The following is a 27,135-nucleotide window of genomic DNA, read 5'->3' as shown; positions in this document are numbered from 1 at the left end:
CTGATGATTTTCTTCAATTCATCTTAAAGACCATTGGCAGCCAGTTGAACACCTGACCTCTAGTGAGCTGGTTAATTAAGGAATCTTGAATGACTTTACATAGTTCTTACAATTTTAACTAACATACTGAGCTGATGAAAATTGTTCAAAGGATGAATAAATCCACTCGTACTGCATTCACAGTATTATTTCAACAACCTTCACTAGCTTTGCCAATACCCCTGTAACAGAAATATTATTTACAGCCTTTCGCGTCGGGAAGAAGGTTCATTTTCTGGTTGTAAGTTCTGCCCTGAGACTGAGTGAGAGATCAGCAAAGGTAATGAAAGGAAATACATGTTTACTCTCGAGTACTACCAGCATATTGTCGGCCGTATTGGAATTCTTAGAAATCTGATTCTAAATGTCACCTGAGTCAGTGGCAGAACTTAGTGTCCCTTTGGATTCCCAGGCTGTGCTGACTGGAAATGAAGAGGACTCTCTATCATAAACTGTTAACACAAAATGCCGGTAATGTTTTAAACAAGCTTAAAGGGAAGAGATAAAGATAACATTGGGCTTTGTTTTACTCAACAGCACATACTATTTGATGGACTCTGTCTTGTCCTCTGGATTCATGTAAGGGATAAGAAATGACCAGGTGTGGACTGTGAGACAGCAATATGCATCAGGTGAGTGGCGAGGCATGAGGTCAAAGACAGAGTGCCTCTAGCATGTGGGCAGGGTTATTATTTCATAAGAGCTGCATGCTCTGGAATGTGTTACTCCACTTTATAAAGTGGTGACTCCTTAGTTACAGTTTTAGTGTTTCAGTAGCTTTCCGTGTAAAGATAATATATAACTGTGATGCAGGGTCATCTGGATCCCAGAGCTCAGTGCCTAAGGACTCAAAGAGATAAAAGGTCAAATCCCAGTTTATTGGCAACAAGAGATACAGACAAACCAACACAAAAACTCAGACAACGCATTTCTTCTAACTGGGGTTCCTTAATAAGCACTTTCCCTCATCATCTGCAGGTCTTACCTGCACCAGACTCCCACTGGCAACTCTCTTATTTTATATCCCAGGCTCTTAAAGGGACAGCACTCTATCATAGTAATCATGTAGATTATAAAGCAAATGTGCATGGAAACATACAAGTATATGCAATATTGCATCAAAACCTCCTAAGTTGTCATATTATACTTTTAAGTAATCCTGTGGGAAAAGATACAGAATAATAAACAAGGATTGGAAGAAAAATACCCAAATACAGTTAAAAATATTCCATGTACATCTGCTTAAGGGAGATAATGGATAGTAAATTAGACATGAGTTTGCAATAAAATATGGAAGCCAAAACAAAATAGGCATACACAATTGTGGGCTGCATATTAAGAGACAGGAAAACAATAACCCCATTTAACACCTTTCTTAAATTATTCTTTGCTATACCTGGAATATTACATTCAGTGTTGGGCATCTGATACCAGAAAGATACTGATATCCTGGAAAGCATTCAGAGAAGACACCAAAAGTGATTAGGGGCTTGGAACCAAATGCTTTGTGAGGAAAGATTAAAAGAATTGAATGCATATATAGCTTGGCTAAAGGATGACCAAAAAGGGGACATGATAACAATCCATATATTTTTGAAGGATGTAAACACCCAGGAGACAGTGTAATTATTTAGGTTGGCACAATGATGTATAATAATAAATGAAAATAAGAAAGGAAAAAATGGCTAAATAGTGGACACAAGCATTTGGAGAAACATGTCAACATTTGTCAGATAAATTATTTGCAATGAATAATTTGGGCAATTCTAGAAAATAGCGTAACATTTATTTGAAATGCATATCAACGGAGGAGTTTAATTGTGATATTAGCCATGTTGTTGAAGTCCCTGATTCTGCAGTGAGCTCTGCATGGACCTCTGAACCCACATACAGTTGTGCTGGCTCCGTCAGAGTTCATTGCAGGACTGGGGGACCGTCTCTCATTCCCCTTTCTCCTACCGGGCTGTTTTAAGTGCCATCCTATTCTGCTGCCATCTTTTCCCTGCTAAATTCCACTGTTGCTCCTGTTCTAAGGGCACAGACAAAGGTGACTGTGGAGGGGACTCATGCTCCCAATTTTCCTAGCCAGAGATTTAAATTTAGTGGCAACCCTTAGCCCTGACCTTCCCACTCTACATCCTGCCTTCTTCTGCACCTCATTACTCATTGAGCTGTCAGAGCCTGGACTCCAGCCTGATAGATTAAAAACTGCTAGTTTATTTAAAAGGAAACAAAACAAAAAGACACCAGTTTTCCTCATTGCTGGCAGCCATCAAGATGCCTCATTTTCCAGGACCACACAAGGAGCAAAGACAATTCCACAGTGAAAGCGAACTTGCTGCTCAGACAGTGCTGGGCATGGCTGGGGACACCTCGGAGATTGGGACACCAGCTACACAGCAATGTCATCTCTACTGAGGAACACTCTCATCAATGCCACAGGAATTGTATAGCATTTCACCTCGTCATCTGGAAATAAGGGTAACAACAGTGGACCAAATTTTCATCGAGGTCTCAGATTGACTAGCATGAGTAAATGCCTCCCTCTGTTTGGGTGCTGTGAGCAAGCTTTGATGGGAGAGACGAAGGATGGGTCAGAGGTTCCAGTGCTAGCCTGGCTTTTGGGAGATGGGTTCAATCGACTGCTCTGCTGCAGACTTAATCTGACATTGGGCAAGTTACTTATCCTCTCTGTGCTTTAGATCCACTTCAGTACAATGACAATGGCGATAATGCTACTTCCTTACTTCACAGGGTGTTGTGATACTCAGCTCAGAGACCATGGTGATGGTGGGGGCATATAAGAACCTTAGACAGATGGAATGACAGGGGTGAAGACATTCCTGGAGTTCTCACTGCTCTTGGGGACTGGCCTTCTCAGAGTCTTTGTGTGGGGGATGGACACTTCCTGAATCTAGTGGTTTGCTCTTCTTGAGGGGTGAAGTAGACCATCCTAGATTGGGTGACTGTATTTGGTGCCCTATTCCAGATGTCAGCTCCAGCTTCCTGGAAAGGTTCCTGTCACCTTTTTGGTGGCAGAAAAGGAACGTTTCCCTCACTGCCAAAATGGCAGAGACAGTGGATTTTTTTCACCTTCCCCACTGCAAGCAGAAGGGTTAATAGGTTGGAGGAGGGTTTTGAATTCTTTGCCTGTCTTTGGAACCTCATCTGGGTCCTGTATGGCTTCTGTGGTGAAAGGGAGGATCAATTCCTGAGTAAATCTGAACATAGGATCAGGAGGAAGAACCATAATTTGCACTGCAATGCCACCCTTGCCTGAACCTTTAACTCTCGCAATAGAAGAGGGCGTCTGGGGTATCAGCACCCGTGCTAAAGTTCTTATGGTATCTGAGTAGAAAAGAAGTTAAAATTGCTGGCCCTACCCTAAAAGTCCTTGGCTGAGGCCCATGCTGGACCAAAGGTTGCCAAGTAATTTGCAGCAGAGTGGTCAAACCTCATGAAGTTTAAGAAAAGTTGTGGCCTCTGCTTAACTCAAATATTCTGTGTGGTGTCTTCATTTCTACTGTGTATACTGTGTTTGCATGCAGACTATGGGCTGGATATGTTGACTGCATTGCCCATGTCTGGGAAGACTGGAGCATTGATGAGGGCTAGCTGGCTATGACTCAGATAACACTTCAGATAAAATGGAGATGATGCTGGCTGTGGGAAGCAACCAGAAAAGATGGCAGTGTGCATGTGTTGTTTCTGCCCCTGTGATTAAGTATGTCTGTTGCTCTTTTGTTGACCAAGTTTGCAATCTGGGGGTCTAGGCAGACTCCTGACTGCTACTGCAAGATCAGGTAGAAGCTACAGCCAAATCTGCAGCTTACTAGGAGGCTGCAACCATTTCTTTCAGAAATGGGCCTTGTAACTGTCACTCTTGCCTTCATCACTTCAAGAGTAGATACTGCAGTGGGGTTACATCTTCAATTTCTTCCAAATTGCTGCTGGTGCAAGATTTCATGGCCTGCTAAGTGGTGTTTCTTTCCAGTAGCATATTAAACCTATGCTCTGCAATCTGCGTTAGGTGCCTTTTGGGTCCCAGATAGATTTTAAAATGAAGGTTTTGACCCGTAAAGCCCAAAATGGCCCAGGAACTACTTATATAAGAGACCATCTCTCCCCACTTGACCAATTGCCACAGCTGTGCTCAATGGAGGTGTCTGAGCTGAAATCCCATTGACATAGGAGACTGGGCAGCTGGCAAGATGTTCTCCGTTGGGGCCCCAGACCTTTGGAATGTGCTTCCTCTCTCTAGGTTTGTAAAAGCTCAAGCTTATTAAGCTTCCCAGCTTGCTGCAAGATCCATCTCTTCTCCCTTGTCTGTGAGGAGACGGGTATTCTGCAGGACTGGGTAGCAGTGGCGTGGGACTCTGGTGAGGAGCGCGTAGGAAGGTCAATTGGTTCTTGTTATATGTATGTTGTTGTTGGGCTATTTGGTTTGAATAGGGTGGTAACTGATTGGTCTGTTTATTTGTTAAAGTTTTTAAAGCTTGTCAAGAGTGCAAAGAGCCCCGGGGAGGGGGGAGCTCTGTTATTGGAGTCTGTGAAAATCCAAACCCTTGTGCGTACAAGTTGTAGAATTTACACACTCAAAACTCATCTGCCCAATTTCTGAAGGCAAATGAGGTGATGGTGTATGTGTGTAAAGTATCTTTTGTAGGCACAAGTGAAAATTGTGAGCATGTGGAAACGTGCAGGCCTAGTTTTGAAAGTCTGATGTATAATAATTAACCTTTGTATGTTATTTGTGCAAGAGATGATAGGCTTTGTTATTATATGTATTGCTACATTATACCCTTGCTGTCTGTTCCCCAAGTGCGCAGTGTGAAGGTTTTATTAGTTCAACACCAGCATTTACGTGACCAAGTATCAACTTTTTCCAATCGTACTCTAGGCCAGAAGGGTACGTCCTTTACTCTCAGATGTGTAGCTCACTTCTATCCTGATTAGACAATGCAATATGCGCAACATGAGGCTAAACCTTGAGTCTTCTTTGGGAAGCTAGATCTGGTGCAGAATCCACCTTGGTGAGCTGCATGCCTCATTGATACTGGCACTCAGCGGTCTGCTCTGGTTACCATTTGGCTTTGGAGTGGAATTTAAGGTGTTTGTTTTCCTATGAAGCCCTAAATGACCTGAGACCTCTCTAAAGGAGGGGTCCTTTCTCCCCTGGCATTACAGCCACAGTTGGGGTAAGCAGAAGTACTTGAGGTAGAGCTGCAGCCTCCATGGTGTATACGGGAGGACGATACTGACAAGGTCTTCACTGTGACTTTGGAACTGATATATCTGCTGGGTCTGACAGAGGCCAGATCCACTGATTTTCAGGACACTCTGCAAGGGCCATCAGTTTTTCCTTAGTTTCTTGAAGAGGGGGCAAGTACAGAAAGAATACAAGTAGGCATCCTGCAGTCTTGAGAGATCGTGGGTACATGCCCCTGAGAGGTAAAGAATTTACTCAATGGATTTTATGGCAACTGTCGCTGACGAGACCCTGAAGAGAATCTATACTGCATCAGTCACATTTAAAGGTCCTGTTTCAACCCATTGGGCTCCACCTTCTGCAAACTCTTTTCTCCTCTGCTAAGCTGGACTGCTTCTTCTCATAACTCCGGAGACCTTTGTTGAGTTATTGTTTCTAAAGGCTGTGGTCCTGAGTGTGATCTTCCCATTTGTCCACATCCATGTCCATTTCTTTGAGGTCTCACTTGCACACATCCTTGAAACACATTTTTGGGCATCTGTTGGGTCTTTTTCCAGATGTCAATCTGCCATAGAGGATGGCCTATGGGATGCACCCATCATTCATTAGCACACATGCCCAAGCCAGTGGAGGCGTCTCTGTTGGAGGAGTGTTCACATGCTGGGTATGCTGGCCTGCTTGAACACCTCAGTGTTGGTGACTCTGTCCCTCCAGGAGATTCCAAAGATTCGACAAAGGCAACTCACCTGAATGCTATTGAGCCTCTTTTCCTGTCCATGTCTTGCTCCCGTACAAAAGTGTGCTGATAACACATACACGATACACAACAGATCTTTGGGTGTTACAGTACGAGGTCAAATGGGGGATGGATTTACTACTTCATCATGACTGGATATTTTTTAAGGGTGAGGCTGACTGGGGTGCTGCACTGTATTCTATACTTGTATATTAGATTTAAAGTGATGGCCTGGAATTTTGAGTAAGGGCTTTTTGTTTAGAAAATTTATTATTAATTATTATTATTATTTTTAGTTGTATTGTGGTAGCATTGAGGCATCACAGACATGGGGGCAAGGGCAGAGATAGCTCAGTGATTTGAGTATTGGCCTGCTAAACCCAGGGTTGTTAGTTCAATCCTTGAGAGGGCCATTTAGGGATCTGGGGCAAAAATTGGGGATTGGTCCTGCTTTGAGCAGGGGGTTGGACTAGATGACCTCCTGAGGTCCCTTCCAACCCTGATATTCTATGATTCTATGACTAGAACCCCACTGTGTTAGGCGCTGTACAAACATAGAACAAAAGATAGTCCCTTCCTCTAAGAGTTTAAAATATAAATACATACCCACACCATACACCCCTGTATACGTATATAAATATATATAAAGTATAAGCTTTTCAGCACAGGGACTAACAACTTTGTTATTTGTTTGTGCAGGACCTTACACACTGGGGGCCTGGTGTCAGTGTGTCCATATACAAATAAATAATAATATATGTACACAGAGGCAATTTATAAATAGATTACCTCTTTCCTAATGTAATATCTTGTTCTATTTTATCCATTACAGAATTCATAACTAGCTCACTGACCTATTGTATTACCTTTACAGCTGTTGCAGGCCTTATAACGCTTTTAAGGTTTCATTCCAAGAACAGTTTTTTTTGCCAGAGGGTTTTTTGGCAGTGGTTAGCATTCAAATGATTATTTCCATTGAGGAAACCTTTGTTAATGATAGTGGTGAGATGGTATGCATGGTTTAAGCCACAGCTTGTTGAAGGCATTCGACCTGGATGCTACTTTCAACAGAGGATGTAAGGATAGGTATTAGGTACTATTAGCATAGGCATTACTTTATAAATCAGAGAATGTAACCTTAGTGTGAGAATGACTGTTCTAAAACAGAGTTTAACCCCTAAACTGCCCTCTGTGAACAAAGTGACTCCAGAAACCTTAACAGATTTGGACTGAGCTGGGTTTACTTTCACCTAATGAAAGCATTGTAGCCTCTTTCTAACCAACTGGATTACTTCTGTAAACATTACAGGGATGGGAGGCACATGTTAGGACTGCTTTTGTCGTAAGGATGCATACCACCACCATGGACATTGTAAACTTGATCCTTAAGCAGTATTTTACATTGCTCTGATCTTACATTTTGTTTTCTTACATGCTCTTCAGTATCTGACGCTAGCCTGGAAATAATCTGGCATCGTGGCCATGCAAGTAAATCCTTACTGACATCAATGAACTGAAAAATTCTAAAGTCTGGCGGTGATAAAGGGAATAGTGAATGAGACTAGTATTTCTTTATATTGATCTATCCTTCCTTCTCATTGACTCATAACACTGGCTATTTACCCTCCGTAATAAGCTGGGATAGCTTTCCAATTTTCCCAACAATTGGCTCTCGCTTTTCAATTTTTCCAACAAGTACCAATATGCACAATATGCCAAAAAGGCCCAAAACCTGGGAGTTGGCTAAAATCACACAAAGTTAAGCATATAAAATGTTTAAAATATGCAAATTACTCAGATTTAGGCTTTGATTTAATTCTTCACTGCTTAGGATTTTCCCTTTCCAATATTTTAAAGAACCATCAACCCACTCTACCAGCCACACCACCATCTGGACACTGAAAAATGAACAGAACCCCTTTGATTTCACCTCTCTAGATCTTGACCCCCTGAATTCCTTGTCACTTCTCATTATGAATTTATTTTGTCTGGAGCTTGTTTATGCTTTCAGGTTAGAAAGCACTTTTGAAAAATGTCAAATGTGATTTTTAAAGAAGGGGACTGTTCAGAAATGAAGAATTGCATGAGGAGAAAAATGTTTGTGGGACACCACAGACATAGAAACTCTGTGTGTATGTGCTCTGGGCAACAGACAGATTGTAAGCTCTCAGAGGAAGGGATTGTCTTTTGTTCTGTGTTTGTACAGCACCTAGCACTATGGGGTCCTGGTCGACGATGAGGATTCCTAGGGTAATATAAATAACAAACAACAATCATGGAGGAAACTCATACAGCAGACAGGAAACTATATTAATTTCTACTTGTGGAATCTCCTCCAAACTACTTTTTTGGGAAAATGGGGTGTCTTAAAACTTTTCTTTCTTTTCTTTTTTAAATAAAAGCAAAATAAATTTGGAAACAAAGGGCTCGAGCCACAAGGAGGTTTAGGTTCAAAATGGTGGTGGTGCTTCCCTTATATTCAGAAGCCCCAGGGTGACCAGACAGCAAGTGTGAAAAATCGGGATGGGGTGGGGGGTAATAGTCACCTATATAAGACAAAGCCCCAAATATTGGGACTGTCTCTATACAATTGGGACATCTGGTCACCCTAAGTACCCCAGTGGTTAGGGCACTCGCTTGGGATGCGGAGACCTAGGTTTAAATCCCTGCTTTGGAGCAAGGACTTGAACCCAGGGCTCCCCTCTCCCAGGTCAGTGCCCAATCTACTAAGGTATTAGCTGTTCTGGGGTGCAGCTCTCAATCTCTCCTGTTGAAGCTGTTCTGCCTTGTATAAATAATTAATTATCCATTGGATCAGACAGACAATGACTTCACAGCCTGGTGGCTAGGATGATCACCGGGGCGGCATTCCAGTCTCCGCTCCAGAGCATCAGCCTCCCATAGGCCAGTGGTTAGGGTACTAACCTGGGATATGGGGTAGATGGAGACTACAACCACTTCTTTCTCCTCCATTTTGTGCCTAAATTTCCGGGTGAATCTAGCCTGAAAAAATCAAAATGGCTTGTTTTGGAAATGTGACAATGGTTCATTTAGAAATTTCCTGGGGGGATGGGGGGTTGACAAACAATTTTCCAAAATTGACATAAATCCACCAAATGTTTCAGTCGACCTGACTCTTCATTTTTTATTGGAAAAAACTTTCAATCAACATTTTTTTGCTCAGCTCTAGCATTGACACTCTCAGTAAAATGTCAGGTTTCAGAGTAACAGTCATGTTAGTCTGTATTTGCAAAAAGAAAAGGTGTAATTGTGGCACCTTAGAGACTAACCAATTTATTTGAGCATAAGCTTTCGTGAGCTACAGCTCACTTCATCGGATGCATACTGTGGAAAATACAGAAGATGTTTTTATATACACAAACCATGAAAAAATGGGTGTTTATCACTACAAAAGGTTTTCTCTCCCCCCACCCCACTCTCCTGCTGGTAATAGCTTATGTAAAGTGATCTCTCTCCTTACAATGTGTATGATAATCAAGGTGGGCCATTTCCAGCACAAATCCAGGTTTTCTCTCCCCCCCCGCAACAAACCCACTCTCCTGTTGTTAATAGCTTATCTAAAGTGATCACTCTCCTTACAATGTGTATTATAATCCAGGTGGGCCGTTTCCAGCACAAATCCAGGTTTTCTCTCCCCCCCCCCCAAAACCACTCTCCTAAAATGTCTTGCTCAAACTAAACCAATTTAAGATACTTAATCTGATTTAAGAATGTCCACTCCATGGGGCTGCACCAATTTAACTAGAGTGGTCATTGGTGCACAAACTATATGTAGACATATTAGCAGCGTCCACAATTCATAGGTGTAATAAGATAAAACAGACTTCAGTAGACACCTTTTTTTCTTATCCATTGTGGGCATGCAGTGAAATGCTGTCCCGATAGAATTCAATGGCAAAACTCTCATTGACTTCATCACAGCCAAGATGTCTTAAGATGATGAAGTCTGGATTTGAATCAGAGAGGGAGGCAAGTTAAGGAGAGATATTAAAACCTGAAGCAGACAAAATGGCTAAAGAGGCATGGGGAGATGTCAGAAATGACATTGTAAAGAAAGACAGGCTAAATAAAACATATGTAAAATAATCTACAAGGACTGGTCCAACAGATGAAATAAGCTTCAGTGAAAGCTAGGACTTACGTGCATTCAAAGAAACTAACTTCAATATATTACAGTTGCCTTTCCAGTAGTTCATTGGTTTTTTGTCTCATAATAATTTCCCATGTTTACATTGGCATCTGTGGGGAAAATATCAATGAGCGGGAGGCTGTTAAGAGTTCTCCACTGTGTAGCATTGAGCAATTCCAGTTCTGTGGCAGCTATTTTCCAACAGATTAACATTCTGATACTGAGATAGTTCATCTAATTGATATGAATCTGTCACCTACAAACTGAAAACAGATTGCATACATTTTTCTACAGTGGAAGGAACAATTCTAAACATTTACATCTTATCTTACTAAGTATATAAAGTACGTATTGCTGAAAAGACGAAAGTGTAATATCTTTAAACAGTGGCATCTGATTCCCCCCTCCTCCAAAATTAACACAAAAAGCTTATCCCCTTACCATATTAAATCTTTCCCTCCTGTTAGCCCTAAATAAAGACATACTGTACATACAACAAAACATACATATGCAAAGTGAAGTCACTAGGCTGGGAGATCTGGTTTCAGTCCCTGCTTGTGCCACAGACTTCCTGTGTGACCTTGGGCAAATCACTTTTGGCTTGATCCTGCAAGGTACTAAGCACTCTGGCCTGATCCAGAAACACAACTTAAGCAAATGCTAATTTTTAAGTTGTGAGTAGTGCCAGTTAATGAAACCTGCTTAAAGTTAAGGACATGTTTGAATTCTTTGCTGGACTGTGGCTAGAGCGCTTAGTCAATTGCAGGATTAAGCCTCTATACTGTGTACCTCAGTTTCCCATGTATAAAATGAGGATAATAATACTCTTTCGCCCACCCTTTGTTTTGTTTATTTAGACCAGGTCTACTCTACAGACTTATAACATATAAAAATCCACACTTCTGAGCGATGTAGCTATACTGACCTAACCCCCAGGGTAGACAGCACTATGTCTACGGGAAAGCTTCTCCTGTTGAAATAGCTACCACCTGTTGGGGAGGTGGATTAACTACACCTACAGGGTAGATGGATGCTTAGGAGCATCTCCACCGGCTTAGGAGCATCTTCACTTAAGCACTAAAGCGGCACAGCTGTAAACTCTTCAGGGCAGAGACTGTCTTATTATGTGTATGTACAGGGCCCAGCACAATGGAGCCTCAGTCTTGATTGGGACCACTAAGTGCAACCATAATGCAGATAGTTAATATTCATATTTTCAAACCTGGATGCCTAAATATGGATTTAGAAATCTAATTTAGGCATCTAGATATGTGGCCTACATTTCAGAGTTGCTGAGGAACAGGTATCCTCAGTAAGGCAATGGGGCCCATAGACGCCCTACATCAGATCACTTATTTGCGAGCCTAAACATGGATTTACAAGCCCAAATTTTAAAGTTTGAAAATTTGCCCTTATGATGTCCTAAAATATACTGTGATATAATAGATGCCTGGCCGTATAACCAGCCATATACATATGATTATCTTACATAAGATTAGGTTCATCAGGAAGATTTGGATGTAAAGATATCTTACTTCAAGTCATTACTATCTGCTGTATATATTATAAAACAGTAGAATGCCATGGATATTTATATGATATACATATATGTAGATATGTTTTTATGTAGACATGCATTTATATGATATTCATATATGTAGATACACATTTTTAATGAATGTAGTATATGCAATGTTATTTTATGGCATAAGAGATGTTTCTTAATTTGCTGACACCATACATCAGAGTAAGATTATGCCATGCTATTTTATTATGAATAACATGCTTACTTCATCATTAAGTGGGTTATTAAAGACATAAACAAGCTTTTATGCCCTGGTTTTCAACAGCTGTTGGTGGTCTACAAAGTGATAATCCCGCTTTCAGCAAATATTCTTAGACTTAAAAAACAAAATAAATACTTTGAATAGGCAACCGGGTTGACTCATGAACAGGAAGACCAAAACTAGTGCCACATCCCCGTCACCACAGGAGAAGTGACATTCCTTAAAAAAAAAAAATGGATGTAGATTGCAGGATGGAAATGAGATGGCTGCTCTATACATCATTCTTTCCTCTTGCAGCACAGTAACCTCTCTACTAAGCAGACAAGACTGGCTAGCGTTTATTTCAGTGGTGTGAGACGAGAAGTTAAAAAAAACAAATATTGATTTAAAATAAATAAATCACAAAAATAACCTGCACATGATAATAGCTGCTTTTTCCTTCCTAATTAATTATGTGGCAAAGACACTGTTGAAAATCCTGTAGCATTAGCTTTGAAGCAAATCAGCTGAGTAGGTTTTCTACTTCAAACAAAGGGTAGTGCAGGACAATAAAGGTTATGTGGCAATGTTCCGTCACTGGCTCAATAACTATTAATTTAAGCGGATATGACCCTTACATGACAAAGTTCCAAAGGTGTACAGGGAGGAGTTTTTATTCTTATAAATAGGACTGATGCCAGGTCAACCAGGCCCCCTCACTTTGGACTTCCTAAAGAAAACAGTTTCAGACAGCTGAGCAAAAAAGAGTTATGAAGAGTGCTGAGATAGGAAATATCTCAGGTTCCTGATATATTATGATTGGCTCGGGGAACATGGAAGTTGAGATCCAAAGGTAGTCCGAAAGGGTGCTAAACTTTACGGTGCTAATGTACACAACAACATCCTCATAAAAGCAGATGTTTAAAAAAATAGCTGATGGAAAATTGCATTAGGCCTGCGTGGCTCCCACTCTAGGGACTAAAACTAAAAAGGGGGAGAATGTGGAACCAATATTCAAGCCTGAACAATTGAAAGTCTATTAAATGATTCTGTCTTCAACATGAGAGAGGAGATAAGTAGCAATTTATACAACAAATTAGGTAACTGTGGACCCATGGACAAATGATATTTCTTCCTTGATAACTGAATAAACATTACCGTTACACTCGGAATGTTATACGGAAATAACCACTTGAGCGAACTACAAGCATCAGGTATCCTGCTTCTGTTCATATCAAAAGAAAGGTTTTCAGAAGAAAAGACACATGTATTTTGAAATATAGATAAATATCCTGGGCTATTTAAACATTTCTCTTTGCTAATTGTGTTTGAACTTTGAACACTAGAGATGGGCTCAGTCCCACAGTGCTGAACACACTCAAATTTTGGGGAGCTTTGCAGATAGAACACAGATCTGGATTTCACAGCTGGGTCCTTATAATAGCTAGAACCATCCTTTCACATCCAAACACTTTCAAACTCAGGGGAGAAGAAAGGCTGAATTCCTGGCTCTTTATTTCACAAAGCTATAACCTCCGGAGAGTCTGACTGACCACTCTATTGCTTCAGTGTTACGTTGATTTAACTCCATTGGAGTTAAACTGGGGTAATGCAATGGGACTATGGGAAATGCTTGTGGGATTTTGTTTTCTTAAACTAGAGGCTTAAACAAAAATAACAAACCAACCTCTTAGAACAAAAGAAACCTTCCAAAATGGCTTAAGTCATTGTATACTTAGTATCAGTGTGGAGGAGCTGTGAAATGATGCAAGTTAAATATCACAGTAAATATCACAGCTACTGAAAATAGATGCTGGGGGAAGAGGGATGAGTAGAAATAGATATTGTCATAAATATAAAGGGAAGGGTAACCATCTTTCTGTATACAGTGCTATAAAATCCCTCCTGGCCAGAGGCAACCCATCCTGTTACCCGTGAAGGGTTAAGAAGCTCAGCTAACCTGGCTGGCACCTGACCCAAAGGACCAATAAGGGGACAAGATACTTTCAAATCTTGGGGGAAGGAAGGCTTTTGTTTTGTGCTCTTTGTTTACATTGTTCTTGCTTGGGACTGAGAGAGGCCAGACCGAAATCCATCTTCTCCAACCCATCCTAATCCAAGTCTCCAGTATTCCAACCTGTATAGGTAAGCCAGGCAAGGCGAATTAGTTTATCTTTTGTTTTATGTGAATTTTCCCTGTGTTAAGAGGGAGGTTTAATCCTGTTTTCTGTAACTTTAAGGTTTTGCCCAGAGGGGGATCCTCTGGGTTTTGAATCTGAATACCCTGTAAAGTATTTTCCATCCTGATTTTACAGAGATGATTTTTACCTTTCTTTTTTTTTTTTTTAAATAAAATCCTTCTTTTAAGAACCTGACTGATTTTTCCATTGTTCCAAGATCCAGGGGTTTGGGTCTTTGATGATTTTGTAACCAGTCGATTAGGATATTATTCTCAAGCCTCCCCAGGAAAGGGGGTGTGTAGGGCTTGGGGGGATATTTTGGGGGAAGACGTCTCCAAGTGGTCTCTGCCCTGTTCTTTGTTTAAAACGCTTAGTGCTGGCAGCATACTGTTCAAGGACAAGACAAAGTTTGTACCTTGGGGAAGTTTTTAACCTAAGCTAGTAAGAATAAGCTTAGGGGTCTTTCATGTGGGTCCCCACATCTGTACCCTAGAGTTCAGAGTGGGGAAAGAAACCTGACATGGTGGCAGAGCGGTGGGATCATTTTGAACCAGAGATCATTTTGAACCAAAAGCACAGACCTGAAGAGGATTTTTTTTTTTTTAAAGCTGAGAGCAGCTAGACGGTTTTCTGTCTATTTGCCTGGAGACAGAGATGTTAGTTTTTTTACAAAGGGATTTTTCTTTTTTGAGCTGGAGTTTTCTCTACCGAAAGGCAGGGTAGTTAACCTCCTGCAGGGAAATTCACAAGTTTTGGGGTTTTTTCCCCCTTAACTCTCGGTATAGCTAGATTTAAGCACAAGAAAGCAGGAAAATGACTACCAGTGAAGCAGCTAATAAACTAGAGCTAGCCAGATTCGAAGCTGAAGAGAAACAAAAAGAGCATGATAGACAGGTGGCCTTAAGGCGCTTGGAGATGGAGGCAGAAAAAGCCAGGGTGGAGGCAGAGGAAGCTGCCCACAGGAGAGCTATGAAGGAGAAAGAAAAAGAGAGGAAGCATGCACTGGAGATGGAGAAGGCAAGGGCTCAGCAGAATATAACAACCAACCCTAGCAATCCTTCTCCAGGTACCGCTTCCCATCCCAGAAAGTTCCCCACCTACAAAGCAGGCGATGATACCGAGGCCTTCTTTGAAAACTTTGAAAGGGCCTGCCTTGGGTACAGCCTCTCTACAGACCAGTAATGGTAGAACTGAGGCCGCAGCTCAGTGGACCCTTAGCAGAGGTTGTGGCTGAAATGCCTAAGGAACACATGAACAGTTATGGACTTTTTAAAACCCAGGCGAGAGTCAGAATGGGGCTAACACCTGAGCATTCCCATTGGCGGTTCAGAGCCCTAAGGTGGAAACCAGACGTGTCATTTACCCGACATGCCTGCCACATTGTGAAACATTGGGATGCCTGGATATCAGGAGCAAGTGTTAAATCTCCAGAAGAGTTGCCCTTCCTAATGCAAATGGAGTGTTCCTGAGGAAATAGAAAGGTACATCCTAGATGGGAAGCCCAAAACTGTAATCGAGGCGGGGGAGATTGGAGCCAAACGGGTGGAGGTGGCAGAAAAAAAAAACAAAACTAGTAGCAGTTGGAGCGAATATCAGAAGGGGCAACCTGAAACAAAACCATATCACTGGGGGCAACCCAAGGCCCCACCTACATCCCTAGGAAAACCCCAGACACCTTATCATCCCACCACACCATTCTCCAGCAATCCACCTGGCCCCAGTGACCAGTCAACTGGGCACTGCTTTAAATGTAATGAGCTGGGGTATGTGAAGGCCAACTGCCCCAAGAACCCCAACAGATTACAGTTCATTGCACTGGGGTCACACCAAAGGTCCTCAGGCCCAGATGCCTCCCAGATACCCTTAGAATGAAGGGAAACCATGAGTGTGGGCGGGAAGAAGGTTACAACATGGAGGGACACTGGAGCACAGGTGTCAGCTATCCGTCAATCCTTAGTGGACCCCAACTTAATCAACCCCATGGCCCAAGTGACGGTTCAAACCTTCAAGTCCAACTCTTTCGATTTGCCTACAGCCAAGTTGCCGGTCCAGTACAAGGGCTGGTCAGGAATGTGGACTTTTGCCATCTATGATGTTTATCCCATCCCCATGTTGCTGGGGGAAGACTTGGCCAACCAGGTAAAGCTGGCCAAGAGGGTGGGAATGGTCACCTGCAGCCAGACTAAGCAAGCTTCCACACCTATCCCTGTTCCTGAACCTTCCACCAGGGCCCCGTCTGTGTTACCAGAGACCCAGATGGAGGTGGTGGAACTGGATCCCCTGCCAATGACTGCAGCTGCCGTAGTGGATCCAGAGACCCAGCCAAAGCCAGTCCCCGAACTGAAACTGGCAAAGCAACCAGCACCAGAACCATTGCCAGCATTGAGTCCAGCGCTTGCAACCCCGTCTACAGCTCCAACACCAGAGGGCACCACCGAGCCTACACTGGCAGCAGCAGCAGATGACCCTACACAAGAGACTCAGCCAGAGCCTGAAATACCCCATAGTGCACCAGCCGAGAGTGGTTCACCATCAACAGAAACAGCCTCATCACCTGCATCGCTTCCACAGGGACCATCATCAGGTCCACAATCCAGTGAGGAACTGGTGTCTCCAGAATCAAGGAAACAGTTCAAGGCCGAACAGGAAGCAGATGAAAGCCTCCAGAGATCTTGGATGGAGGCACGGAGCAACCCACCGCCTCTCAACTCTTCTAATCGATCCCAGTTTGTTGTAGAAAGAGGACTTTTATACAAGGAAACTCTTTCTGGTGGGCACCAGGAAAACTGGCATCCTCAGAAACAGTTGGTAGTTCCAACTAAGTACTAGGAAAAGCTCTTGAGCTTAGCCCATGACCATCCTAGTGGCCATGCTGGAGTGAACAGGACCAAAGACCATTTGGGGAGGTCATTTCACTGGGAGGGAATGGGCAAGGATGTTTCTACCTATGTCTGATCTTGTGAGCTATGCCAAAGAGTGGGAAAACCCCAAGACCAGGTCAAAGCCCCTCTCCAGCCACTCCCCATCATTGAGGTTCCATTTCAACGAGTAGCTGTGGATATTCAGAGTCCTATTCCGAAAAAGACACCCAGAGGAAAGCAGTACATACTGACTTTCATGGATTTTGCCACTCGATGGCCGGAAGCAGTAGCTCTAAGCAACACCAGGGCTAAAAGTGTGTGCCAGGCACTAGCAGACATTTTTGCCAGGGTAGGTTGGTCCTCTGACATCCTTACAGATGCAGGAACTAAGGAAAGCTCATGGGGTAAATCACTTGGTTGCCACCCCTTACCACCATCAAACAAATGGCATGGTGGAGAAGTTTATTGGAACTCTGGGGTCCATGATATGTAAATTTGTAAATGAGCACTCCAATGATTGGGACCTGGTGTTGCAGCAGTTGTTGTTTGTCTACAGAGCTGTACCACATCCCAGTTTAGGGTTTTCACCATTTGAACTTGTATATGGCCGCGAGGTTAAGGGGCCATTACAGTTGGTGAAGCAGCAATGGGAGGGGTTTACACCTTCTCCAGGAACTAACATTCTGGACTTTGTAACCAACCTACAAAGCACCCTCCGAACCTCTTTAGCCCTTGCTAAAGAAAACCTAAAAGATGCTCAAAAAGAGCAAAAAGCCTGGTATGATAAACATGCCAGAGAGCGTTCCTTCAAAGTAAGGGACCAGGTCATGGTCTTAAAGGCACTCCAGGCCCATAAAATGGAAGCATCGTGGGAAGGGCCATTCACAGTCCAAGAGTGCCTGGGAGCGGTTAATTATCTCATAGCATTCCCCACCTCCAACCAAAAGCCTAAGGTGTACCATATTAATTCTCTAAAGCCCTTTTATTCCAGAGAATTAAAGGTTTGTCAGTTTGGTGTCTCCTCAAGCTAAAACTGCTATAGAACGGGAAATCCAGAATATGCTACAGATGGGTGTAATCCGCCCCCTCCAGTGGTTCTAGTTCCCAGACCAGATGGGGAGATACGTTTTTGCCTGGACTACTATAAGCTAAATGCTATAACTCGCCCAGACAACTATTCAATGCCATGCACAGATGAACTATTGGAGAAACTGGGATGGGCCCAGTTCATCTCTACCTTGGACTTAACCAAGGGGTACTGGCAGGTACCGCCAGATGAATCCTCCAAGGAAAAGTCAGCCTTCGCCACACATGTCGGGCTGAATAAATTTAATGTGCTCCCTTTCGGGCTGCGGAATGCACCTGCCACCTTCCAAAGACTTGTAGATGGTTTCCTAGCTGGATTAGGAGAATATGCAGTCGCCTACCTTGATGATGTGGCCGCATTTTCAGATTCCTGGGCAGAACACCTGGAACAGCTACAAAAAGTCTTTGAGAGCATAAGGGAGGCAGGACTAACTGTTAAGGCTAAGAAGTGTCAAATAGGCCTAAACAGAGTGACTTACCTTGGACACCAGGTGTGTCAAGTAACTATCAACCCCCTACAGGCCAAAGTGGATGCTATCGAAAAGTGGCCTGTCCCAAAGGCAAAGAAACAGGTCCAATCCTTCTTAGGCTTGGCCGGATATTACAGGTGATTTGTACCGCAATACAGCCAGATCGCTGCCTCACTGACAAACCTAACCAAAAAGAAACATCCAAATGCAGTTCAGTGGACTGAAGAGTGTCAGAAGGTCTTTAACCAGCTTAAAGCGACACTCATGTCTGACCCTGTGCTAAGGGCCCCAGACTTTGACAAGCCGTTCCTAGTAACCACAGATGCGTCCGAGCGTGGCATGGGAGCAGTCTTAATGCAGGAAGGACCGAATCAGGAGTTCCATCCTGTCATGTTTCTCAGCAAGAAGCTGTCTGAGAGGGAAAGCCACTGGTCAATCAGTGAAAAGGAATGTTACGCCATTGTCTATGCTCTGGAGCTAAAGTTCAGCACAGGATTACTGTGCTACCTAACCCAGGACCTTGAAGGGCAGAAAGTCTACCTAAAAGGATGGTGTAGTGGTGCCAATTATCCATAAAATCTGCTCCACTAGGGGGTTATAATCATTTACCGTTGCCGCGCACCCCTCCCCCGCAACTTGCTGCACTCAAGCTGGGAGCTACTGGCTAGGGAGCAGCATGGGAGAATTGCTAGGACGCTTATGATGCCCCAACTGCAGCTTCAAGCTGTCCTTTCACAGAGGCAGGACAGCTACTTTGCCTTGAATAGGCCCTGGAATGCAGCAGCACCTACCAGTGGAGGGAGGCATAGATTATACCTGCCTCTGCAAGTGGGAGTGAACTGAGCCCGGGAATACTTAGTTTAAAAGAGTGTTGTGAGGTTTAACGGCTCTGTCCTGCGGGGTGCTGAAGCATTGTGGAGTCAGTGGAATGCACTTAAAGTTCAGCACAGGTTTAAGTGCTTTGCTGGATCAAAGCCCAAGTGCCCTTGTAGCACTGAGCCTTAATACGTTAGTGTTTGCATTGTGCTTTGAGATCCTCCGAGAGGTGCTATAAATTTCCAAGTACATTACCAGCATACAGCAGACATATGCAAACACAGATACCCCTGTGTAAACAAAGTCTAAAACAAAATATCAGTCCAAAATTATTTACACGACTTTAAATTAATATTAGACTATTAAAAAAAGCTGTAATCAATATAACAGAGGGAGAAACATTACGAAGAATGATTTGCCTAGCAAACACATTTCACAGTTGTTTTGGACAAATGCCCTCGGTAAATATGTTTAAAGTCATGTACAACAAGAATATTTTATCACAAGTAACCATGTTTTAATAAACACTTCATCTTTTTGTACTTCATTCTTTCTTCTCATCATAATAATAGAAATATAACACCATATATCACTGTAAAACACATTTCCACATAAATGCTGATAAGCACAAAATATTTTTCATCATTTACATTTTAACTGTAATAATATATGGCAGGATTAAAGCTGCATCCATCATGTGTCTAACTAACCTTGCTGTAATGAATTTTTAAATGTAATGGTTTCTGTCACAAAGTAAAATCATACATAATGTCTTTTGACACAGTATGCTGGCATACGCAAGGTTTTAAAATGTAAATGCAACTTCATTTTTAATTAGATTTATAAGCTCAAATCTGTATTTTTTTTTATAAACCAAGGGTGAAATAAAAAGTGTGTGTGAGTGTGTGTGTATAAACTGCCAACAGAACACTACTGAAGTTATTTAAAATGCTTTGCTCGCAGGAAATGTGTACGTCCAGTGCGTATGAAAAGCAAGTCACATACCAGAAACAAAGGATTATCAAAATCATAAGGACTAAAGCTTTTTAGAATGCCTGAAGGGCCTTCTATGGTACCCCGGGCACTCTCTTTATGTCAATGCTAAGGATCAGGTTTACGGTTGGGAAAACTGGGCAAAGGGGCAAGTGTGCAGGGGAGAAAGAGGTCAAGGACAAATACATTCTGCTTCCCACCCCCACCCTACCTCTGCTTGAAATAACAAATAATCCAGCTCACCAGAGGAGAATCATTAAAAATAATTTGCACAAGCTTTCTGTTCTGTGAGCCCTTTTTTTGATACAATATTTCCTTCAGTGATTATCACTGCCAACATGTTCCTGCCATATGGATAGGAGCTGGGTTAGGCGGCTTCTCAATACCTGAGTGGTTAATTAAGAGCTGTTGCTGGGCCACAAGAAGCAGGTTTGAAATCCCTCTTCACTCACCGACAATGAGTAGCTTTTTTAGCAGCAGAAGTCACTAGGGACAGCCAGAAGCGCAGGGTAATTATTTGAGATAACATACAGCTGAAGTGAGTGCGTGTGTGTGTGTGTATGTGGGGGTGGGGGTGGGGGAGGAACGTGCATTTGAAAGGAGGGCAGCAGTACAGAAAAGTCTATAATAAAAAGGTCAACATCTTCTATTTTTCTGTACAGTGTTGGCCGTCTGTAATGCCTTTTTAGAATGAATGACAACGGATTCTGTCTTTCTTTCTTTCCTTTTTTTTATTTTTAATGAATATCTTATTTTGTATTCAAACTTTGCAATTGTGAGTTCAGGCCTGCCAGTCCAATCTGAATAAGCTATTCTTACTTTATCAGTGTGGATGCTGAAATGACTTTGATTGCATTGTTGCAAAATAGCAGTAATTTCTCCATTAACCCATGGAAACCCTGGGCTTTCTCAAGGACAAAGAAAATAACAGTGGAATGAAAGCCCTGAATGAAATGAGGAAAGTCCTTAAATTGCTTTAAACTGCTGGAACTAGAGCCTCATATGGTATAAACTGGCAGAGCTCCACTGAAGTCAGGAAATAATATTTTGGCTTCAATAAAGCTATACTGATTTACACCTGCTGAGGATCTGGCCCTTAGATTATGACATTGTATGCAGACAGGAGAATCTGGGCTATTATTTATGCCATTTAAAGCATGAATTAGAGCTCCCATACTCAGGGTTTTCAAGGATGTGTTGTTGGAACATGCCATAGAGATATGCTGGCATTCCTAGTGATTTAAAGTAGCAGGATAGCATCAAAGGGCCGTATTTGCTAAATCACTTCATATATATAAAAAAAAAACAGTTGTGAAGCGTTATTCAAAGTTGCCATTCAAGTCCACCACAGCAGAGCATGTATGTACTGGAAGCACCTGATTAAAGTTAAATCACAGTCATATACTGCTGTACTGTTTTTCTTTTCTGAGAGATGCAGAGAAGAATCTGAACGTCCCCTTATTCAGTCATCACAGCTCAGTCCATGTACATTGTGAGCTCAAAATACTATTTTCTGGTTTGGTTTGGTTTTTTAAAGAAAGCCATTTTAGTTTCTTACTGAGCAGACAAATGATGAAACCTCTCTCATATGATTTTTTGGCATATCCTGAAAATCCCATATGTGATCTCCAGCTTAGGAAGTGTAAATCTCCATCCAAATAAGAGTTCTGTGAAGCTCACACAAGTCCTTACTTTTGTACTGAGGGGTAGAAATAAATTCAAGGAAGAAGGGGAAAAAAATCATACCCTTCAGCTTCTTCTCAAATACTGGGAGATATTTTAAGAGTCAAACCGAACAGGCTGAGATTTTCAACCGACGTGACAGGTTTTTCTTGCAGACCAAAATGTTTCCCAGTCAAGTGTGGTCAAAACCCCAAAATCTTTCTATTTGAAATGTTGGGAAACCAAAAGGTACTTGTACGTTTGCTTGCTCTCTCTTTTAAAAGGTCTTTTAAGCCTTTGATGTTTCTCAAGCGCAAACAATGCTGCACTAGTAGTAGTAGTTTTGCCAGCATAACTGTCTCAGCTTTGTTTAGAAACTGCCCAATATGTTAATTATCTTCTTTACCTCTGTGGTATTATACTGTCAAACTGTACAACCGTCTTTAGAAAATAAAAGCTAACACCCTAAGCCGCTGTACCCTGGTTCCATAATATCTGCTCACTGACAATGCCTGAGCTGTCAGATCAGAAGGAGCTTCATTCGAATAAAGGTGGGCAGATGTGTGATAATGAGACAGAAGCATACAGATGCTAATATAACTGTTCAGCAGAGCAGTCTCGTCTTCGTTAAGCAGACCCAGGTAGCAGCTGCAGACTGTCAGACATTGCAATGCTGCTTTCTCTTGATTCTCATTTAAGATCAGCTTCGTTCGCTGTCTGTCAGTGAACTTTTCCCTCGCAGGAGCCTGGACCCCTAGGTGATCAGTCACATTTCGACATAACTAGATGTCAAAAGAAGTTTAAGTTGTATGACGAACTGTGATGCATTCCCCGTGCCGGCTGGCAGTCTCAGCCCTCCAAGGCGTCTTGTTAATGATCCACCTGGAAACTCTAGAGTATTTCCTATATTTTGTTTTCTTATTAAAATACTGGATAAGTCTTTGTCAATATCCATGTCAGCAACTGTAAGCTCCAGACAATATTATCACAGGCATAATTTGGGTTAAAATTGGAAACACAGACTTATGTTGACCATGAAGCAGGAGACCTGTATGGAGTGAGTGGGATGCTAGACTTTTTGTGGGTGTTACTGTGATTTAGCATCATCAGTTAAGGTAAGAATATTTCTGATTTGTCAATGGACGCAGATAGGCCTTTAGAAGTCAGGAAAAACCAATTCAATTAAAGTTACCTTATGGAATATGTCTGCAACCAGATGGCCTGGGTGATCAGCACAACTAGGAGTAAGATGTTGGGGAGCCTCCATAGATGAACAAATACACAGAAGCTAGGAAACACAAATAAACTGAGATTGTCATTTCATACACTGTTGAAACCTTTGAACAGGGAGTCTGAACTTCATCAGCCTTTCATCTGTTGCTGTGAGCTGTTTACCCCTCATATTCTCTGGTTTCAGAGAGGAGACAGACTAGGGCTACTTTACATAAAATACATGTGTGCACACACAGTGGAGCAAACATTTTTCCACAATATTTGTGTGATGGGATCTCATTTTACTCTTCATCGTGTCAATTCAGTTAGTTCCGAAATCCTCACGTCATATTTCTTTCTTTTTTTTTTTTTTTACGACAGTAAATATAACATGTCCAGTTGTGGTTGTTGTGTTTTCCTACATTTTTGAATTCTGGGATTTTTTTTTTTCAAATATCACATGAAAACCTTGTGGTTCCGGTTCAATTATTTGTGAATCGTTTCTATTTTGGCTGGGAGAATTGTGTGTCCTGATGTCATATTTACAATATGAAACTTTTCATATGAGAACAATCACAGTTACAGTAGAATGAATTTTAAAAAATGTCAGAATGGAAATAAACCCTCAGGCTCCAGGGTGTAAGGCAACCTGTAGCTGACAGAGGTTAGGAATGAACTTCTTCTATGGGCAAGTTATTCCTTAGTTGCCCACTATCTTTCTCTGAAGCATTTAGTGCTGGCCGTTATCAGAGATAGCATACAGGACTAGAAAAACTATGGGCCTGATCCAGTCTGGCATTACCTATGTTCCTGTTTTTATACCAGCAATCCAGCTTTTTATAGTTATAACCTAGCAGATTTGGCAATCCATCTCTTTTTCCTCCTCCCCCATAAAATATAATTCTTTAATTAAACACTTCTTTGGCCAGTTTATATTCACTAATGGTCTGTAATATAAAACAAGATGTCTCCCCCTTGATTCTGGTATTTAGTAGCCTGAAGCTCATTAGTGCATGTGTTCTCTGCCCTGGAGTTTTAAATATTTAACTAGCTAGGATTCCTTCAAGAGGTCTTAACCTTATAGTTTGCAATAATTTAGGGATCTCATCTCTAAAGTGTAAGTTATTAAAAATGTTTCTTTCCTTCATCCTGCATTGATTGCTACTTCTTGCAATCAAACTAAGAGCTATTAGTCCAGGAAACTGCAGCTGCCTATTTATTTCATTGTAGTAAAACATAAGTGATTATAATAGATTTCCTAATAGAGATTGATCTTCCACAAAAGCAACCCATGCCTCCTCCCCCCCAAAAAAACCCCAACCCCCCACAAAGCACACACTGTCAGGGTATATAAGTATTATGTACTAAGCATTACATGCTTAAAATCATTCATCTGTAGAATGAAATAAGAAAATCTACAAAAAAATAAGTGTGTTGACCAATACACATTTGTACGGAAAAATATTACTTCTGTTGCTACCAATGGCTTGAGCATAAAATACAACTAAAAATTATCTAAGGACCACCTACCGTGCTTCTGATACTACTGAATGTCAAAAATGTCAGCAGCTTCCAGTAATGACTCTCTGACATAAACAGTAAGGGAGAAATATTACAGTTAGTGAAGGAGTTGTAAGAACGAGCATGCATTTTCATGAGAGGTGTCTTTGAATGGCACCAAGTATTCAAGCAGACAGCTTTCCCTGCCAGTTAAGCGGGCCAAAGAAAGCTCTCTTCCCCTGAAAGACAATTAAAACGAGTTAAATGAATTAAAAAGGCCCTGCACAGTTAAACCATGGTCATAGGTTAGAAACAGTAGTATCTGGATTTATGAAAATCACGCTGCTGCCAAGCCTCAGAAATTGTGTGTAACAAGGGACCCATTCAAGTAGTAACCCAAACAGCTTTGTAAAATTGAAGGCAATATATATCATTTTTAATTTCTAGGAAGCAGTTTTTATCAGCAGTTTCTTTTCTCTTAGGACTTAAAGGTTTTTTTTTTAAAAAAAAAAACAAACAAACACCACACCACAACCCTAATTTTAATACTGCTTTCCTAAAAAAGAAAAAATATATATAAATTGAGATCAGCTGATAAATGAAATCCTCTTCTATTTAGTATATTTATGGACAGACCAGACGAGGTTAGCTGGGTATGTGTGTCTGTCATGCACATTTTTCTAAAGAACCAAATATAACAAAGAGACACTAAAGTGTTTTGTAACCTAAATAAGAAAAATTTAAAAACATTCTTATTACAGTTCTTTTGTGAAATGACATATTTGCCAGCACCCAGTTGTTTATGTTCGTTGTTTTTCAGAAGCAAAACATAGGTACTAATCAATATTTAAATATTTATCATGCACCAAAAATCCCAGAAAACATACTATACTTTTTTGCCCATTACATGCACAAAGTCTATCAGAAAGCATTTGTCTTCACACCCTTTATTCACTTTCAAAGGGTTAAACAGCCTATTTACTGGGCTGTCAGCAATCTGTATCCCAAATCATGAAAAAGTCTGGCCTAGTTTTGTTCAGCATCAAGACTTGTCTTCTTGGCCTGTTGTTGTTACCATCATGTAATATCCATGACAATCGTGTTGTGCTTTTTAGGGGCTCTGTAGTGCTAAATCTGAGGGGCCATTTTAAGCCAGTAAAGGGCTTTATTTATGTGGATTTGAAAGAGTCTTGTGAAGGGCCTTCCACTCAAAATCCTCTTCAGCAGGTCATCCTGGTTTCAAAAGGATTTAGATGCAGAGGCAGTGATCAGTACTTCTATCACGTTCTAATAGACTGACATGAGCATTTGTGCCTGAAAGACAGGGGGGAAAAAAGTGATGCAGATTTGCCCTAAATTGGACTGACGCACAAAGCAGTGAGCGCAATTGACTGACGAGGTAACCCCTCACACCCTTCTTTTACACTTCTAACCAGTGCCGCACAAAGAGAGAGCCGTGGGAAGCTGCACAGGAGCAAAGCATATCCATTTTCATGGACCATATGGAAATTTTGTTTTGTGTACAGAGAAAGTGTCTGATAACAGTGACCTTAACTGCCATATGTGTATGGTGAATAGTAAACAGAGCTAACCACTCAGCTCTCTGACCCTTAGCATATGGACATCTCTACCAAAAGAGTTTTCACAGCACATCCACTTTCACTGCCATCTCACTCGTAACCCAGGGGATTTCACTAGATTTGTTAATGAATTGCTCTATTGACTTATCTCTGAGCTTGCCTCATTAGAGTAGAAGAACAAAATTTTTATCTATGTTTTCATGAAGGGGACCAGAATGCCCCTCCTTTGTTCAGAGGTGGGTAATCTGTAGGGCTGTCATCTGTTTTGAACTAATTTATTGTGTCAGTTTAAAAAGGCTCTTCAGTGTTCATTGATGCTCAAGCTCCACTCCAAGCCTCTTTAAATCAATTTTTTTTCCTTGTGAGTGGAATGTTTTTTAGGCCCCTGCTTGGTTTACAAATAGCTGAACACGATGTAACCCTGGTGCTGGCTCGATTTAGAGTGCCAAATACAAGCAAACTCAGTGAGCCTCCATAGCACCACCTGTCATGAAATGGTTTTCAAAGCAGCTACAAGCCTTGTACAACCTTGTACCATTCACCTTCCCCACCCACCATCACTCAGACAACAGTTCTTCATAAACTAGCCCATTTGTATCCAGAGGTAAGTACTACAGAAACTGGGGATGTGCATAGATCATAAACATTCATATTTCTAGTCTGGTGCAGTTAGTAATGGCCCATTGCTTTAGGATTTCCAACATTTGAATGACAGAATGGCCTGTGACTGTAAAGCAATGATAGCCATCAATTAACATGTTATTAAGAGGACACTAATAAAGAATGCATTATATCTAATGACCAATGTGGAATCAGAGGGAATTAGTAAAATGGGATTCAACAAAATGTAAACCATCAAGATAAGCCTCTAAAAA

General features: G+C 41.6%; 2 long non-coding RNA genes across 2 annotated transcripts in view; both read right to left on the bottom strand.

Moving 5' to 3' along the window:
* LOC140896539 (uncharacterized) overlaps window positions 1-27,135 on the bottom strand; it is a 58,614-nt gene that overhangs the window by 18,645 nt on the left and 12,834 nt on the right. The gene's annotated exons all lie outside the window — the stretch shown is intronic.
* LOC140896540 (uncharacterized) lies at window positions 8,910-10,226 on the bottom strand. Its single transcript, XR_012154569.1, has 3 exons — window positions 10,147-10,226; window positions 9,842-9,951; window positions 8,910-8,987 (listed from the first exon to the last, which is right to left on the bottom strand). It is a non-coding gene; the product is annotated as an uncharacterized LOC140896540 (long non-coding RNA).

The sequence above is a fragment of the Lepidochelys kempii genome, chromosome 12 (assembly GCF_965140285.1).
Source record: "Lepidochelys kempii isolate rLepKem1 chromosome 12, rLepKem1.hap1, whole genome shotgun sequence".
In the NCBI taxonomy this organism is placed as follows: domain Eukaryota; kingdom Metazoa; phylum Chordata; order Testudines; family Cheloniidae; genus Lepidochelys; species Lepidochelys kempii.
The sequence above is the reverse complement of the archived record's forward strand: the minus strand, read 5'-3'. Positions and strand labels throughout refer to the sequence as shown.